This window comes from Heptranchias perlo, unplaced genomic scaffold (genome assembly GCF_035084215.1).
Source record: "Heptranchias perlo isolate sHepPer1 unplaced genomic scaffold, sHepPer1.hap1 HAP1_SCAFFOLD_319, whole genome shotgun sequence".
NCBI lineage: Eukaryota > Metazoa > Chordata > Chondrichthyes > Hexanchiformes > Hexanchidae > Heptranchias > Heptranchias perlo.
This window is the reverse complement of record NW_027139331.1, coordinates 201250-218264: the sequence shown is the minus strand read 5'-3', so window position 1 is coordinate 218264 and position 17015 is coordinate 201250. Positions and strand designations below refer to the sequence as shown.

Genomic DNA, 17015 nt, shown 5'->3' with positions numbered 1-17015 from the left:
GAACCGAGCAGGGTGAGGAGAGATTTAATTGAGGCGTCTAAAATAATGACCGGCCGAGATAGATTGGATAGGAAGGACCTACTTCCCTTCGCAGAGAGGTCAATAATCAGGGGGCATAGGTTTAATTTAATTGGTAGAAGGATTGGAGGGGAGCGCAGGAGATTTTTTTCACCCAGAGGGAGGTCGGGGTCTGGAATTTCACTGCCTGAGAGGGTGGTAGAGGCAGAAACCCTCATCGCATTTAAAAAGAACTTGAATATGCATTTGAAGAGCCGGAACCGAAAAGACGACGGACGAAACGCTGAAATATGGGATGAGGCTCGATGCCTGTTTTTTTCGGACGGCACAGACATGATGGGCAGAACGGCCTCCTTCTGTAGCGTAAATTTCTAAGATTGTATGATTCTATGATTTGATTGCCGTCTGTCTCGGCATGGTGTTAATATACACTCTACCATAAGGATACTTTAATCAAATTGGTGATTTGTTTCACTGTGTGAGCGAAGAGACATTAATGTGGAGACATTGGCTGCAGCAGCTCGGTTGCCCCTTTACTTTTCCTACCGTCTCAATCTTTCTTTAACCTTCTCTGCTGGTGTTGCAGGTTCGATCAGGCATTGCCGTTCAAGGAAGCCTGAGAAGTCCATCAGGGGACAACACAAGAGACCGAGACAGGGAGAGATAGAGAAATTTATATAGAATATAAATTATAAAATGACAACAGCACAGAAGGAGGCTATTCGGCCCATCCTGCCCGTGCCGGTTCATTGTAAGAGCAATCCAATTAGTCCCATTCTCCCGCTCCTTCTCCGTAGCCCTGCAATTTTTCCCTTCAACTATTTATCAAATTCCTTTTTGAAAGCCACGATTGAATCTGCTTCCACCACCCTTTCAGGCAGCGCATTGCGGGTTATAAATACTCGCCGGGTAAAAAAAAGCATTTCCTCACGTCGCCTTTGGTTCTTTTACCGATCACCTTAAATCTGTGTCCTCTGGTTCTCGACCCTTCCGCCAATGGGAACAGCTTCTCTTTATTAACTTTATCTCAACCCTTCATGACTTTGAACACTTCGATCAAATCACCTCTTCACGTTCTCTGCTCTAAGGAGAACAACCCCAGCACGGGGTAAATGCGGTCAATTAGCTTCAGTTCATTTATTTGAGCATTGAACAGCTCTTTGAACGTTACTCTGACATTATGATAGCGCGGCCTCGCGGTCTAAGGTGTTCCATCAAATTTCTATGGAGGCGTGGGTTTGAATCCCACTGCTGTTAGAATTTCTGGCAATGTTCATTTTGACCTGTTCACAGAAAACCCGATTGTCGTGCGATGGAGCAGAGGATGTGAAAGAAGATGAAAGTGAAAGTGCAAATATTATTTTCATCACAGTGACTGGACACGTTTCCACAGGTTCGGGCCTCTCACCTGAATATTGTTTCCAGCAGAGTGGGACAGGTGATCAGAGTGACCGGGCTCCAGCGGCGCAATCGGTCAGTGCGCGGTCCTTATCTGACAGAACAGGGTCGGGAAATACCGAGGTTGTTAGTCGAGTCTCACTTTGATCAACCAATCTTTTGCCTTGTGAACATTTTGACCGCAGTTGAAGGTACAATTGTTCCAAAATGCATCTACTTATTTGTATTGCCATGTGGTTCCTCCGGACTCCGCTTTTGCAATAGCAGATGAGATGTTTTGTGTTATTATTTTACAGGAGGTAGACTGCGGAATTGGAGCCACAAACTATGATTTTGATCCATCTGCAAATTATGGGATTTAGCATGAGCTTTAAACCAGCGCGTTAGAACGCTCAGTCACGATACTTTCCATCTTGCGATCTTCTGGCGCTACTATTACAGCAATAGAATTACTGCAAGCAAGAATTCTACCCTCAAGCACCAATGCTCACACGGCAGCCGGATGCTTGTGTCCAGTTGGAAACCTGTCTGAGGGAACATGCAGTCTGACAGAGCTAGAAGTCCAGGAGATTGACTTTTGTGTTGAGCAGATGATGAGCCTCCTTCTTGAGAGTGTTTCACCAATCCAGCTCAGAGTGGATTAAGCATTATAAATTCGGGGGGAGTGGAGCCACGTGTAGAAGATGAAGTGTGGGGGATTATTTCCCTTCCTTGACGAACATTATTGATCTTGTTGCGGTTTTGCTACAAAATTTTACTTTCGAGCACCGAAATCGCTAGTTTTAACAGCAGGTCAACATCAAAAGGCGTGGGGAAAATGAGGGCTCGTCCGGGATCTCTCGCATATTTCAATCAGCAAACCCGAAGCGAGAATCAGTCCCCGTAGACCAACGAGCCCGCTGAATAAATAGCACCAAGTAGCGACACGCGAGGGAGAGTTTCTGAGTACCAGCGCCCACTTTCCCCAAATCTCCCTTAAAGTACAGGAAATAAAAATGTGTCCGAACATGAGTGAAAAGTTCTAAAGGTCATTTCTTCTGTGTTGGGTTTTGTTTAGGGTTCCAGATGCTGTTAAAGGTGATTGGGGACGGTTACTGAATTAACCGGTATAAGGGTGCAGATCCTCCGGTGTAAGGGTGCAGATACTCCGGTATAAGGATGCAGATACTCCGGTGTAAAGGTGCAGATACTCCGGTGTAAAGGTGCAGATACTCCGATGTAAAGGTGCAGATACTCCGCTGTAAGTGTGCAGGTAATCCGGTATAAAGGTGCAGATGCTCCTGTGTAAAGGTGCAGATGCTCCGGTATAAGGGTGCAGAAACTCTGGTATAAGGATGCAGATGCTCCGGTATATGGATGCAGATATTCCGGTATAAGGGTACAGATGCTTGGATTTAAGTGTGCAGATAAATGGATGTAATGATTTGTTGACCCTACTGAAATGCGGCTTAGAACTGTTGTTATTATCCGAGGCAGTGCTGCAGGATCCTTTAATGATCTCTTCCAAAAATAACTGAAACCCTTCGGAATGTGAATACAATTAGCGTTTCCAAAATAAAGGGAGTGACATTCATTATGGAAACAGTCAGGTGTCGCTCACTGCAGAAATATCCATGTCAGAGTGAAGCGGATCTCCTGCAACCTTCGGACCTTGTCTGTCAAGCAGAATTCTGATTTCCGTGAATCCAATCACAGATTAAATGGTAGAAGATCGGCCGTCCTCAGCTGGCCATCTCAACCGTGCACTTTTTTTTGCAGCCAAAACACACATGAGAAACCAGGACACGCGAGACCATGAATCTTAAAGTAAAAGATTTCCCCTATCGTCCCTGGGTGGGCTCGAACCATCAACTTTCCCGTTTTCTAGCCGAACGCACTAACCGATTGCGCTGCAGCTCCATAATTGAACAACTGATTTAACGAGCTAAAAATTTAGGTTACAGCGACCAAGACAACATCTCTCAACTATCAGTTTGTTCATGATGAATCTGGGTTGGACCCATTTCAAGGCCAATCTCTCCTCCGTGAGGTGCAGTGCCCAGAGCGGAAAAGAGTCCACTAAATGGGTTTTATTCAGAACTCTGTACAGCTGCAACATAACTTTCACCCCTTTGTGTTCCATAAACCTTTTCAAGTTTTTTGTACCCGTGAACTAGATTTTCGTGATTTGGGCCCCCAAATATTTCTGCTCATTTACAGTTCCCAGCTTCTCACCATTTATTAAAAAAAACTCTGATCGACCTTTTCTAGGCCCAAAGTGGCTGACCTCACACTTTCCCACATTGAATTGCATCTGCCACAGTATTGAAAGGTAATGAACTGAAACCCTTCGGAATGTGAATACAATGTTATATTTCCAAAATAAAGGGAGTGACATTCATTGTGGAAACAGTCTGGTGTCACTCACTGCAGAAATGTCCATGTCAGAGTGAAGCGGCTCTCCTGCAACCTTCGGACCTTGTCTGTCAAGAAGGATTCTGATTTCCGTGAAGCCAGTCTCAGGTTAACTGGTGGAATATCGGCCGTGCTCAGCTGGCCATATAAACCATGCACTTTCAAAGCAGCCAAAACACACATTCGAAACCAGAAAAAGCAAGACAGTGCACCTTGAGGTAAAAGCTGCCCTTAAGTCCCTGGGGGGGCTCGAATCACCAACCTTACAGTTAACAGCCGAACTCGCGAACCGATTGCGCCACAGAAACACAGAGAGGTTGTTATTGAACCATTATTTCAACCAACTAAAAATTCAGGTTGCAGCGATCAATATAACATCTCTCCACCATCAGCTTAATTTTCCAAAATAAAGGGTGTGAAGTTTGCACGAGTGAAAATCTGTGCTGTATTATTTCTGAACATTCAACTCATCTTGCCATTAAACACCTGTATGGTGGAAGACTCGGTCCCCTCGTGGGAGAGTCTATTTCAGCGCGGTGATACTGGGACAGAGTAAAGTTTAGTTCATGCGATTGCCGAGTGGCGAGAGGGTGGATTTGTCCAGATCTACTTGGAGCGATATTCACTTCAATTCATCACTGACAGGAACAGTTTGATTCCACGTTTATTTTCTCTGGTGCTTGGTGAGATTTCAAAAGTTCAAAACGATCCGTGCTGAACCCAATCTCGCCAGTTCCACGCTGACAGAGCGATTTCACCGTCGAATGCAAAGGCGAACAAAACTCATTCAAAGAAAGTGCAGGTCATTGAGGTGCCTTTAAATTCCTGATTGTTTGCACTGAAATTCTTCCCAAAGCGTTTGAGATTCAGGTGGAGCGATTTGGGGATTCGTATCTCTCTTTGCAAAAGTTTCATCCGCAGTTCAAGATCAAAAGTCGAGGGCAGAATGAGACGCCTTCCTGACATTTGGGAACGAGGGAAGCAGACTTTAGAACAAGGTTCTGTTTATTGTGAAAAAGCAGCTAAAACATTCATTCCGGAACGATCCAGAATCCGATCAGCTCGAAAAGCAACGGTTACCCCGTGATTTGAACACTCAGCCTTCTGGTGGCGGAATAAATAATGGAGATAGAAGCAGGAAGTTGAAAAGTGGGAATTGATAAATTAAGTGAGTGGGTAAAACTGCGGCAAATAGAGTTCAATGTGGGGGAGAGCGAGGTCATCCACTTTAAATCTAAGATCAATCAGTGTATTTTCTAAATGGTGATAAACTAGGAACTGTGGAGGAGCAGAGAGATTTAGGGGTCCATGTACAGAAACCGCTACCAACCGGCGCACAGGAACAAAAATTAATTAAACAGCCGAATGTGCCTTTCGGACCGCCGGTTAGTTCATTTGCATCGAGTTTACCGTAATATCATGATCACGGATTCGATTCTTGTAATTTGCTTTATTTATATCGGGTTTTTGTAACTTTTAAATCCAAGCTTTACAAACAGGTCCACAGACAAATTCACGGGGACAGTTTATTGAATAACACCCTGGGCCGGAGAAACACGTCTTTCTTTTCATTTGTCTTTTTCCGGTTTGCAGATAAACGTTTAACTCGCGGCCTGTTCCCATTAATGATCATCAGCAGCAACAGACAGACAGAGCGGGTCTGACCGCCCCGAGATGGGGAAAAGGCATCACTTTCGAATAAAGTGCATCAAATCAAATAGTCAACCGGCACCGAGAGAGACAAAACCAAGAGAAAAAGGCAGAAGGTAACAGAGAAATAAAATCCAAATACAGACGATATAAATATTTCCCATCCTTGATGTCTCTCTATTCAATCCCCAATCCTTCAGTGGCGGGGATCAAATTTCACTGTAAATAAATGCGAGAATCGACCCAAAGAAGAAGAAACTAAACAACCAAAAACTGCCGAAACTCGGGGTTGAACCAAGGACCTTTAGATCTTCAGTCTAACGCTCTCCCAACTGAGCTATTTCGGCTCCACATCTAACGCTTACTTTGTGTCATTGTCGTGGAAGAAAATATAACCCCAGGAGGAATTGCCCCTCCTGTTCATTCCACAATTCAGATAAAAACATCGCACTCATATATACACACCCACAGTTCATATATAAACATCGCACTCATATATACACACCCACAGTTCATATATAAACATCACACTCATATATACACTCCCACAGTTCAATATAAACATCGCACTCATATATACACACCCACAGTTCATATATAAACATCACACTCATATATACACACCCACAGTTCATATATAAACATCACACTCATATATACACACCCACAGTTCATATATAAACATCGCACTCATATATACACACCCACAGTTCATATATAAACATCACACTCATATATACACACCCACAGTTCATATATAAACATCACACTCATATATACACACCCACAGTTCATATATAAACATCGCACTCATATATACACACCCACAGTTCATATATAAACATCACACTCATATATACACACCCACAGTTCATATATAAACATCACACTCATATATACACACCCACAGTTCATATATAAACATCGCACTCATATATACACACCCACAGTTCATATATAAACATCACACTCATATATACACACCCACAGTTCATATATAAACATCACACTCATATATACACACCCACAGTTCATATATAAACATCACACTCATATATACACACCCACAGTTCATATATAAACATCACACTCATATATACACACCCACAGTTCATATATAAACATCGCACTCATATATACACACCCACAGTTCATATATAAACATCACACTCATATATACACACCCACAGTTCATATATAAACATCACACTCATATATACACACCCACAGTTCATATATAAACATCACACTCATATATACACACCCACAGTTCATATATAAACATCACACTCATATATACACACCCACAGTTCATATACAAACATCACACTCATATATACACTCCCACAGTTCATATATAAACATCACACTCATATATACACTCCCACAGTTCATATATAAACATCACACTCATATATACACATTCATAGTTCATAGAAAAACATCACACTCATATCTACACTCCCACAGTTTACAAAACAAGAGCGCACTCTTACTGCACATCCACTTAATATCTACCCAAAGTCCTGTTTATTGTTCTCACTAAAGTCTGAACACTGAACGTTTAACTGTTTTCCAGATACTGTCCATCCTGTTTTGTATTTTCAGCGTTAAATTTGCTGAAGTCCAGCAAAGGTGGCGCGATAGCGGTCCTGGCGGTGAATGCTGCTTCGACGGAAGTCTCGGTGTCCAGGAGCTGGCGGGGATTGGAAAGCTCTTGTGTCACACGAAGTGTCTGAAAGGCCCGGATACACATGAAGGTTATCAGTGCGGTGCCCACACCTCGTGCTGCAATGTTAGCGAGCCTGACATCAACTTAAAAGGCGGCTTGTTGTGGTCACAGTTTCTTTCTGTACATAACTGAACCTAAAACATTCAAAATGCAATGCTTTCTTTGCTGCATCACAATAAGCAATATCTTATTATAAAGTTTCGCTCATTGGTTCCTAAGTGTCAGATGGGAGAATTGTCTGAACCCCTCATTTATTTCATTGTTCATTCAGAATCTGCCCACGGATTGACACAGAGATAAACACAGGGAGAGTTGCAGAGTATCGGTAAACACGGCGAGAGATACAGAGTATCGGTAAACATAGCGAGAGATACAGAGTATCGGTAAACACAGGGAGAGATGCAGAGTATCGGTAAACACAGGGAGAGATACAGAGTATCGGTAAACATAGCGAGAGATACAGAGTATCGGTAAACACAGGGAGAGATGCAGAGTATCGGTCAACACGGCGAGAGATACAGAGTATCGGTAAACATAGCGAGAGATACAGAGTATCGGTAAACACAGCGAGAGATACAGAGTATCGGTAAACACAGCGAGAGATACAGAGTATCGGTAAACACAGCGAGAGATACAGAGTATCGGTAAACATAGCGAGAGACACAGAGTATCGGTAAACATAGCGAGAGATACAGAGTATCGGTAAACACAGCGAGAGATACAGAGTATTGGTAAACACAGGGAGAGATGCAGAGTATCGGTAAACATAGCGAGAGATACAGAGTATCGGTAAACATAGCGAGAGATACAGAGTATTGGTAAACACAGGGAGAGATGCAGAGTATCGGTCAACACAGGGAGAGATACAGAGTATCGGTAAACACAGCAAGAGATACAGAGTATCGGTAAACATAGCGAGAGATACAGAGTATCGGTAAACATAGCGAGAGATACAGAGTATCGGTAAACATAGCGAGAGATACAGAGTATCGGTAAACACAGGGAGAGTTGCAGAGTATCGGTAAACACGGCGGCAGGACCCTGAGACACAGTGAAAATATTGTGATTTCAACCTGGTTCAAAACACGCAGCCTTCTGATGTGGAGTCAGACGCGACTGTTCTTGCACCAGGCCCACAACAAGCGGCTGGAGCCGGATCCATTGGAGGGCGATCGGTGCAGACTGCCGCCCCGGCTCTCGGAATGTGAGAGGCGGAAGCAGGAGCAGCCTGACCGCCTCAACCACAGCACAGGATCCCCGCTCTCCTTCAAATTCTATCACTGACTCTGTGGCGCAATGGACAGCGTGTTGGACTTCTACGGAATGGTTAGCAGAGACATTCAAAGGTTGTGGGTTCGAGTCCCACCAGAGTTGGGTTTTCGTTCACGGATCGGGAGCTGGGAAGTGAAATTTTGCAGCAAAACCGCAACAGGGTCATTAATGTCCGTCAAGGACGGGAAACTGCCCCCGACACTTCATCTTACACAAGTGGCTCCAGTCACACCCGGATTTATGATTCTAAATCCACTCTGAGCTGGATTGGCGAAACTCTCCCAAGGAGGAGACTCATCATCTGCTCAGACCGAAAGTCAATCTGCTGGACTTCCGGCTCTGTCAGACTGAATGTTCCTTCAGACAGGTTTCTAACTGGACACATGCATCCTGCTGCCGTGTGAGCATTGGTGCTGGAGGGGGAGAATTCTTGCTTGTAGTAATTCTATTCCTGTAAAACTAGCTCCTGAAGTGTAGGTTGGAAAGTATCCTGGCTGAGCGGTCTAAGGCGCTGGCTTAAAACTGCAGTTAAATCCCATTTTTTTGGATGGATCAAAATCATAGTTTTTGGTTCCAATTCCGCAGCCTCCCTCCTGTAAACGAATAACATTAAACATCTCATCTGCGAATGCAACAGCGCAGACCGGAGGAACCACATGGCAATGCAAATAAGTAGATGCATTTTGGAACAAACCAATTGTACCTTCAACTCCGGTCGAAATGTTCACAAGCAAAAGGATTGTTTGATCTCGGTGAGACTCGAATTAACAACCTCGGTATTTCCCGACCCTGTCCTGTCAGATAAGGACCGCGCACTGACCGATTGCGCCGCTGGAGCCCGGTCACTCTGATCACCTGTCCCACTCTGCTGGAAAGAATCTTAAGGTGAGAGGCCCGAACCTGTGGAAACGTGTCCAGTCACTGTGATGAAACTAATATCTGCACTTCCACTTTCAGCTTCTTTCACATCCTCTGCTCCATCGCACGACAATCGGGTTTTCTGCGAACAGATCAAAATGAACATTGTCAGAAATTCTCTCAATAGTGAGATTTGAACCCAGCGCCCACGCAGTGATTGGATTTATTGTCTGAAAGCAGTGAGCTCCGTTCGCACAACGCCTTGCCAGTCTTTCACATTTTGTTTAATGGCCAAATAAATAAATTGGAGTCAATTGACCGCATTTACCCCGTGCTGGGGTTGTTCTCCTCAGAGCAGAGAAGGTTCAGAGGAGATTTGATCGAAGTGTTCAAAGTCATGAAGGGTTCAGATAAAGTTAATAAAGAGAAGCTGTTCCCATTGGCGGAAGTGTCGAGAACCAGAGGACATAGATTTGAGGTGATTGGCAAAAGAACCAAAGGCGACATGAGGAAAATCTTTTTACGCAGCGAATGGTTATGATCTGGAATGCGCTGCCTGAAAGGGCGGTGGAAGCAGATTCAATCGTGGCTTTTAAAAAGGAATTTGATAAATACTTGAAGGGGAAAATGCAGGGCCCCGGGGAAAGGGACGGGGAATGGGACCAATGGGATTGATCTTACAAAAGGCAGGTAAGGGATTGATGGGTTGAATGGCCTCCTTCTGTGGTGTGTTCATTCTGTGATAAATAATATTTTACACACAGTGAACAGACCATCCCTGAAAGACTGCCCCGCGATAAAACAGAGCGACACTGAAACGTTGCGAAAATGCAATGACCCCGACGTGATTCGAACACGCATCCTTCTGATCTGGAGTCAGACGCGCTACCGTTGCGCCACGAGGTCCACAGCGAACACCTGGAGCCGGATCCATAGGAGGGAGATCGGTACCGACCGCCACAGGGACTCGAAGAGGCGGAAGCAGCAGCAGCAACAGCGCAGGAGCCCCGCTCTCCAATCCAGCCGTTCCCAGCGGAGAGCTGCCAGTCCCGGCCTGAGCCCTGTCTGGGAGCCGCCTGCCATTCAGTCTTTGCAGAACGGGACCGATCCAGTTTCAGCTCACACACAAGCTCAGGAATCCCACTCCTGACAGGTTCACTTATTTAAACCTTGTTTAGATTCAGTGAATTGGGATTTAATTCAATCCTCATCTGCCCGCCGCTCTGTCAGTTCAGGACTTTATTTAAACCGACACTTGGAGCTCTGTTTTACAGGGTGCCGGCTGTTAAAGCATTTCTCAGTCCCACCACGAACACTTTTTGCTGCTAACTTCTGTTTAATACAAAGTTCCCAGGAACTCGGCAATTTCCCCTGGGTACTGAGTTCGAGTTAAGGAACAATAGAGATGCGATTACACTCCTGGGTGTATTCTATAGGCCACCAGCTAGTGGGACGGATATAGAGGAGCAAATTTGCAGGGAAATTACAGAGAGGTGCAAAAGCCATAAAATAGTAATAACCGGGAATTTCAACTATCCTAATATAGACTGGGATAACAATAATATAAGGCGCAAAGAAGGGGAGGAATTTTTGAAATGTGTTCAGGATAACTTTCTCGACCAGTACGTTTCTGGCCCACTGAGGAAGGAGGCATTGCTGGACTTGGTGCAAGGGAATGAGGCGGGCCAAGTGGAGCAAGTGTCAGTGGGGGAGCATTTAGGGAGCAGCGATCAGTATCATAAGGATTAGAATAGCTATGGAAATGGACTCTGTCCACTCTAAAGTAAAAGTACTCAATTGGAGGAGGGTCAATTTCAGTGGGATGAGAACAGATCTGGCCCCGGTAAATTGGAATTAAAGATTGTCAGGCAAAACTATAATTGAGCAGTGGGTGGCTTTTAAAAAGATGATTCGGGTATAGAGAAGGTACATTCCAACGAGGTAGAAAGGTCGGGCAACTAAAGCCAGAGCTCCCTGGATAATAAGAGAGATAGAGAGTAAGATGAAGCGGGGAAAAGTGACCTATGACAGGTGTCAGGTTGATAACACAAGTACCAACCAGAGAGACTATAGAAAGTTCAGAGGGGAAGTGAAAAAGGAAATAAGAGGGGCAAAGAGAGAGTATAAGAATCGCGGAAAACATAAAAGGGAATCAAAAAGCCTTCTACAGACATGTTAACAGTAAACGGGTAGTAAGAGGAGGGGCGGGGACGATTAGGGACCATAAAGGAGATCTACGTATGGGTATGATCTTGTGGCCATTACAGAAACATGGCTCAAGGGTGACAATGACTGGGAATTAAATATGCCAGGGCATTTAACAATCAGGAAGGACAGGCAGGAAGGAAGGGGAGGTGGGGTGGCTATGTTAATAAAGGAAGGAATCACTGTAATACAGATAAATGATATTGGGACAAAGCATCAAGATAATGAAACAGTTTGGGTGGAGATAAGGAATAATAAGGGGAAAAAAACATTAGTGGGCGTAGTATATAGGCCTCCTAATAGTTGCAACTCTGCTGGAAGAAGTATTAATCAGGAAATAGTCGGGGCATGTAATAAGGGAACAGCCATAATTATGGGGGATTTTAATTATCATATTAACTGGACAAATCAAATTGGGCAGAGCAGCCTTGAGGACGAGTTCATTGAGTGCATCAGGGATGGATTTCTTGAGCAGTATGTAACTGATCCTACAAGGGGGCAGGCAACCTTGGACCTGGTCCTGTGTAATGAGTCAGGATTAATTAATAATGTCCTAGTTAAGGATCCCCTTGGAACGAGCGACCACAACATGGTTGAATTCCATATCCAATTAGAGGGTGAGAAGGTTGATTCTCAAACAAGCGTACTGAGCTTGAATAAAGGAGACTATGATGGTATGAGAGCGGAATTGATTAAAGTGGACTGGGAAAATAGATTAAAGGGTAAGACGGTACATGAGCCGTGGTGTTCATTTAGGGAGTTATTTTACAACTTTCAAAATAAATATATTCCACTGAGGAAAAAAGGGTGTAAAAGAAATGACAGCCATCCGTGGCTCAGTAAAGAAATCAAGGATAGTATCCGACTAAAAACAAGGACATATAAGGTAGCCAAACTTAGTGGGAGGATAGAAGATTGGGAATTCTTCAAAAGACAGCAAAAAGTAACTAAAGGATTGATTAAGAAAGGGAAGTTAGATTATGAAAAGAAATCAGCAAAAAATATAAAAACAGATAGCAAGAGTTTCTATAGTTATATAAAAAGAAAAAGGGTGGCTAAGGCAAACGTAGGTCCCTTAGAGGATGAGACCGGGAAATTAATGGTGGGAAACATGGAGATGGCAAAAATGCTGAACAAATATTTTGTTTCAGTCTTTACAGTAGAGGACACTAAGAATATCCCAACACTGGACAAACAGGGGACTCTACGGGGGGAGGAGCTAAATACGATTAAAATCACTCAGGAGATGGTACTCAGTAAAATAATGGGACTCAAGGCGGATAAATCCCCTGGACCTGATGGCTTCCATCCTAGGGTCTTGAGGGAAGTGGCAGTAGGGATTGTGGATGCTTTGGTGATAGTTTTCCAAAATTCCCTGGACTCAGGAGAGGTCCCGGCAGATTGGAAAACTGCTAATGTAACACTGTTATTTAAAAAGGGTAGTAGGCAGAAGGCTGGAAATTATAGGCCAGTTAGCTTAACATCTGTGGTGGGTAAAATTTTGGAGTCTATTATTAAGGAGACAGTAACGGAACATTTAGATAAGCATAATTTAATAGGACAAAGTCAGCATGGCTTTATGAAGGGGAAGTCATGTCTGACAAATTTGCTTGAGTTCTTTGAGGATATAACGTACAGGGTGGATAAAGGGGAACCAGTGCACATAGTGTATTTAGACTTCCAGAAGGCATTCGACAAGGTGCCACATAAAAGATTATTACTTAAGATAAAAAATAACGGGATTGGGGGTAATATTCTGGCATGGGTGGAGGATTGGTTATCGAACAGGAAGCAGAGAGTTGGGATAAATGGTTCATTTTCGGACTGGCAACCAGTAACCAGTGGTGTTCCACAGGGGTCGGTGCTGGGTCCCCAACTCTTTACAATCTATATTAACGATTTGGAGGAGGGGACCGAGTGCAACATATCAAAATTTGCAGATGATACAAAGATGGGAGGGAAAGTAGAGAGTGAGGAGGACATAAAAAACCTGCAAGGGGATATAGGCAGGCTGGGTGAGTGGGCGGAGATTTGGCAGATGCAATATAATATTGGAAAATGTGAGGTTATGCACTTTGGCAGGAAAAATCAGAGAGCAAGTTATTATCTTAATGGCGAGAAAGTGGAAAGTACTGCAGTACAAAGGGATCTGGGGGTCCTAGTGCAAGAAAATCAAAAAGTTGGTATGCAGGTGCAGCAGGTGATCAAGAAAGCCAACGGAATGTTGGCTTTTATTGCTAGGGGGATAGAATATAAAAACAGGGAGGTATTGCTGCAGTTATATAAGGTATTGGTGAGACCGCACCTGGAATACTGCATACAGTTTTGGTCTCCATACTTAAGAAAAGACATACTTGCTCTCGAGGCAGTACAAAGGAGGTTCACTCGGTTAATCCCGGGGATGAGGGGGCGGACATATGAGGAGAGGTTGAGTAGATTGGGACTCTACTCATTGGAGTTCAGAAGAATGAGAGGCGATCTTATTGAAACATATAAGATTGTGAAGGGTCTTGATCGGGTGGATGCAGTAAGGATGTTCCCAAAGATGGGTGAAACTAGAACTAGGGGGCATAATCTTAGAATAAGGGGCTGCTCTTTCAAAACTGAGATGAGGAGAAACTTCTTCACTCAGAGGGTGGTAGGTCTGTGGAATTTGCTGCCCCAGGAAGCTGTGGAAGCTACATCATTAGATAAATTTAAAACAGAAATAGACAGTTTTCTAGAAGTAAAGGGAATTAGGGGTTATGGGGAGCGGGCAGGAAATTGGACATGAAGCTGAGTTCGGATCGGTCAATGCCCTGTGGGTGGTGCAGAGGGCCCAGGGCCGGGTCCTGCTCCTACTTCTTGTGTTCTTTAGATTTGTGGTTGGGATCAGATCAGCCATGATCTTATTGAATGGCGGAGCAGGCTCGAGGGGCCGATTGGCCTACTCCTGCTCCAATTTCTTATGTACTTATGTACTCATGGAGGCAGTGGACATGGCCTGAGGTACTAAATGAGTACTTCGCATTGTTCTTTACCAAGGAAGAAGATGCTGCCAGATTCTTGATAAAGGAAGATATAGTTAAGATACTGGATGGGCTAAAAAATGAGAAAGAAGAGGTACTAGAAAGGCTTGCTGTACTTAAAATAGATAAGTCACCTGGTCCAGATGGGATGCACCCGAGGATGCTGAGGGAAGTAAAGGGGGAAATTGCACAGGTACTGGCCATAATCTTCCAGACATCCTTCGATATGGGGATGGTGCCGGAGGACTGGAGAATTGCAAATGTTACAACCTTGTTCAAAAAAAGGGTGTAAAGATAAACCCAGCAACTATAGGCCAGTCAGTTTAACCTCGGTGATGGGGAAAGTTTTGGAAATGATAATCCGGGACAGAATTAACAGTCACTTGGACGAGTGTGGATTGATTAGGGAATTCCAGCACGGATTTGTTAAAGGCAAATCGTGTTTAACGAACTTGATAGAGTAGTTTGATGAGGTAACAGAGAGGGTAGATGAGGTCAATGCAGTTGACGTGGTGTATATGGACTTTCAAAAAGCGTTTGATAAAGTGCCACGTGGTAGGCTTGCTATCAAGATTGCAGCCCATGGAATAAAGGGGGCAATAGCAATATGGATGCAGCACTGGCTGAATGACAGGAAACAGAGAGTTGTGGTGAATGGTTGTTTTTCGGACTGGAGGGAGGTGGGCAATGGTGTTCCATAGGGGTCGGTGCTGGGACCACTACTTTTCTTGATATATATCAAAATTTGCAGATGACACAAAACTTGGAAGGGTAGAGAACAGTGAGATGGGGCAGGACTGGCAGCTCAATGTTCCAGGGTACAGATGCTATAGGAAAGATAGAGCAGGAGGTAAGAGAGGAGGGGGAGTTGCGTTCTTGATTAGGGAGAACATCACGGCAGTAGTGAGAGGGGATATATCCGAGGGTTCGCCCACTGAGTCTATATGGGTAGAACTGAAAAATAAGAAGGGAGAGATCACTTTGATAGGATTGTACTACAGACCCCCAAATAGTCAACGGGAAATTGAGGAGCAAATATGTAAGGAGATTACAGACAGCTGCAAGAAAAATAGGGTAGTAATAGTAGGGGACTTTAACTTTCCCAACATTGACTGGGACAGCCATAGCATTAGGGGCTTGGATGGAGAGAAATTTGTTGAGTGTATTCAGGAGGAATTTCTCAATCAGTATGTGGATGGCCCGACTAGAGAGGGGGCAAAACTTGACCTCCTCTTGGGAAATAAGGAAGGGCAGGTGACTGAAGTGTTAGTGAGGGATCACTTTGGGACCAGTGATCATAATTCCATTAGTTTTAAGATAGCTATGGAGAAGGATAGGTCTGGCCCAAAAGTTAAAATTCTAAATTGGGGAAAGGCCAATTTTGATGGTATTAGACTGGAACTTTCAGAAGTTGATTGGGAGAGTCTGTTGGCAGGCAAAGGGACGTCTGGTAAGTGGGAGGCTTTCAAAAGTGTGTTAACCAGGGTTCAGGGTAAGCACATTCCTTATAAAGTGAAGGGCAAGGCTGGTAGAAGTAGGGAACCTTGGATGACTCGGGAGATTGAGGCCCTTGTCAAAAAGAAGAAGGAGGCATATGACATGCATAGGCAGCTGGGATCAAGTGGATCCCTTGAAGAGTATAGAGATTGCCGGAGCAGAGTTAAGAGAGAAATCAGGAAGGCAAAAAGGGGACATGAGATTGCTTTGGCAGATAAGGCAAAGGAGAATCCAAAGAGCTTCTACAAATACATAAAGGGCAAAAGAGTAACTAGGGAGAGAGTAGGGCCTCTTAAGGATCAACAAGGTCATCTATGTGCGGAACCACAAGAGATGGGTGAGATCCTGAATGAATATTTCACATCGGTATTTACGGTTGAGAAAGGCATGGATGTTAGGGAACTTGGGGAAATAAATAGTGATGTCTTGAGGAGTGTACATATTACAGAGAGGGAGGTGCTGGAAGTCTTAACGCGCATCAAGGTAGATAAATCTCCGGGACCTGATGAAATGTATCCCAGGACGTTATGGGAGGTTAGGGAGGAAATTGCGGGTCCCCTAGCAGAGATATTTGAATCATCCACCGCTACAGGTGAGGTGCCTGAAGATTGGAGGGTAGCAAATGTTGTGCCTTTGTTTAAGAAGGGCGGCAGGGAAAAGCCTGGGAACTACAGACCGGTGAGCCTGACATCTGTAGTGGGTAAGTTGTTAGAGGGTATTCTGAGGGACAGGATCTACAGGCATTTGGAGAGGCAGGGACTAATTAGGAACAGTCAGCATGGTTTTGTGAGAGGAAAATCATGTCTCACGAATTTGATTGAGTTTTTTGAAGGGGTAACCAAGAAGATAGATGAGGGCTGTGCAGTGGACGTGGTCTACATGGACTTCAGCAAAGCCTTTGACAAGGTACCGCATGGTAGGTTGTTGCATAAGGTTAAATCTCATGGGATCCAAGGTGAGGTAGCCAATTGGATACAAAATTG

General features: G+C 44.2%; 3 non-coding genes across 3 annotated transcripts; 1 reads left to right on the top strand and 2 right to left on the bottom strand.

The window, feature by feature from the left end:
- Positions 1–5734: 5734 nt before the first annotated feature.
- Positions 5735–5807, bottom strand: trnaf-gaa (transfer RNA phenylalanine (anticodon GAA)). The gene has a single exon. It is a non-coding gene; the product is annotated as a tRNA-Phe (tRNA).
- Positions 5808–8474: 2667 nt separating this feature from the next.
- On the top strand, positions 8475–8566 carry trnar-ucu (transfer RNA arginine (anticodon UCU)). The gene is given in 2 exon segments: positions 8475–8511; positions 8531–8566. It is a non-coding gene; the product is annotated as a tRNA-Arg (tRNA).
- Positions 8567–10156: 1590 nt separating this feature from the next.
- On the bottom strand, positions 10157–10228 carry trnaw-cca (transfer RNA tryptophan (anticodon CCA)). The gene has a single exon. It is a non-coding gene; the product is annotated as a tRNA-Trp (tRNA).
- Positions 10229–17015: the final 6787 nt, after the last annotated feature.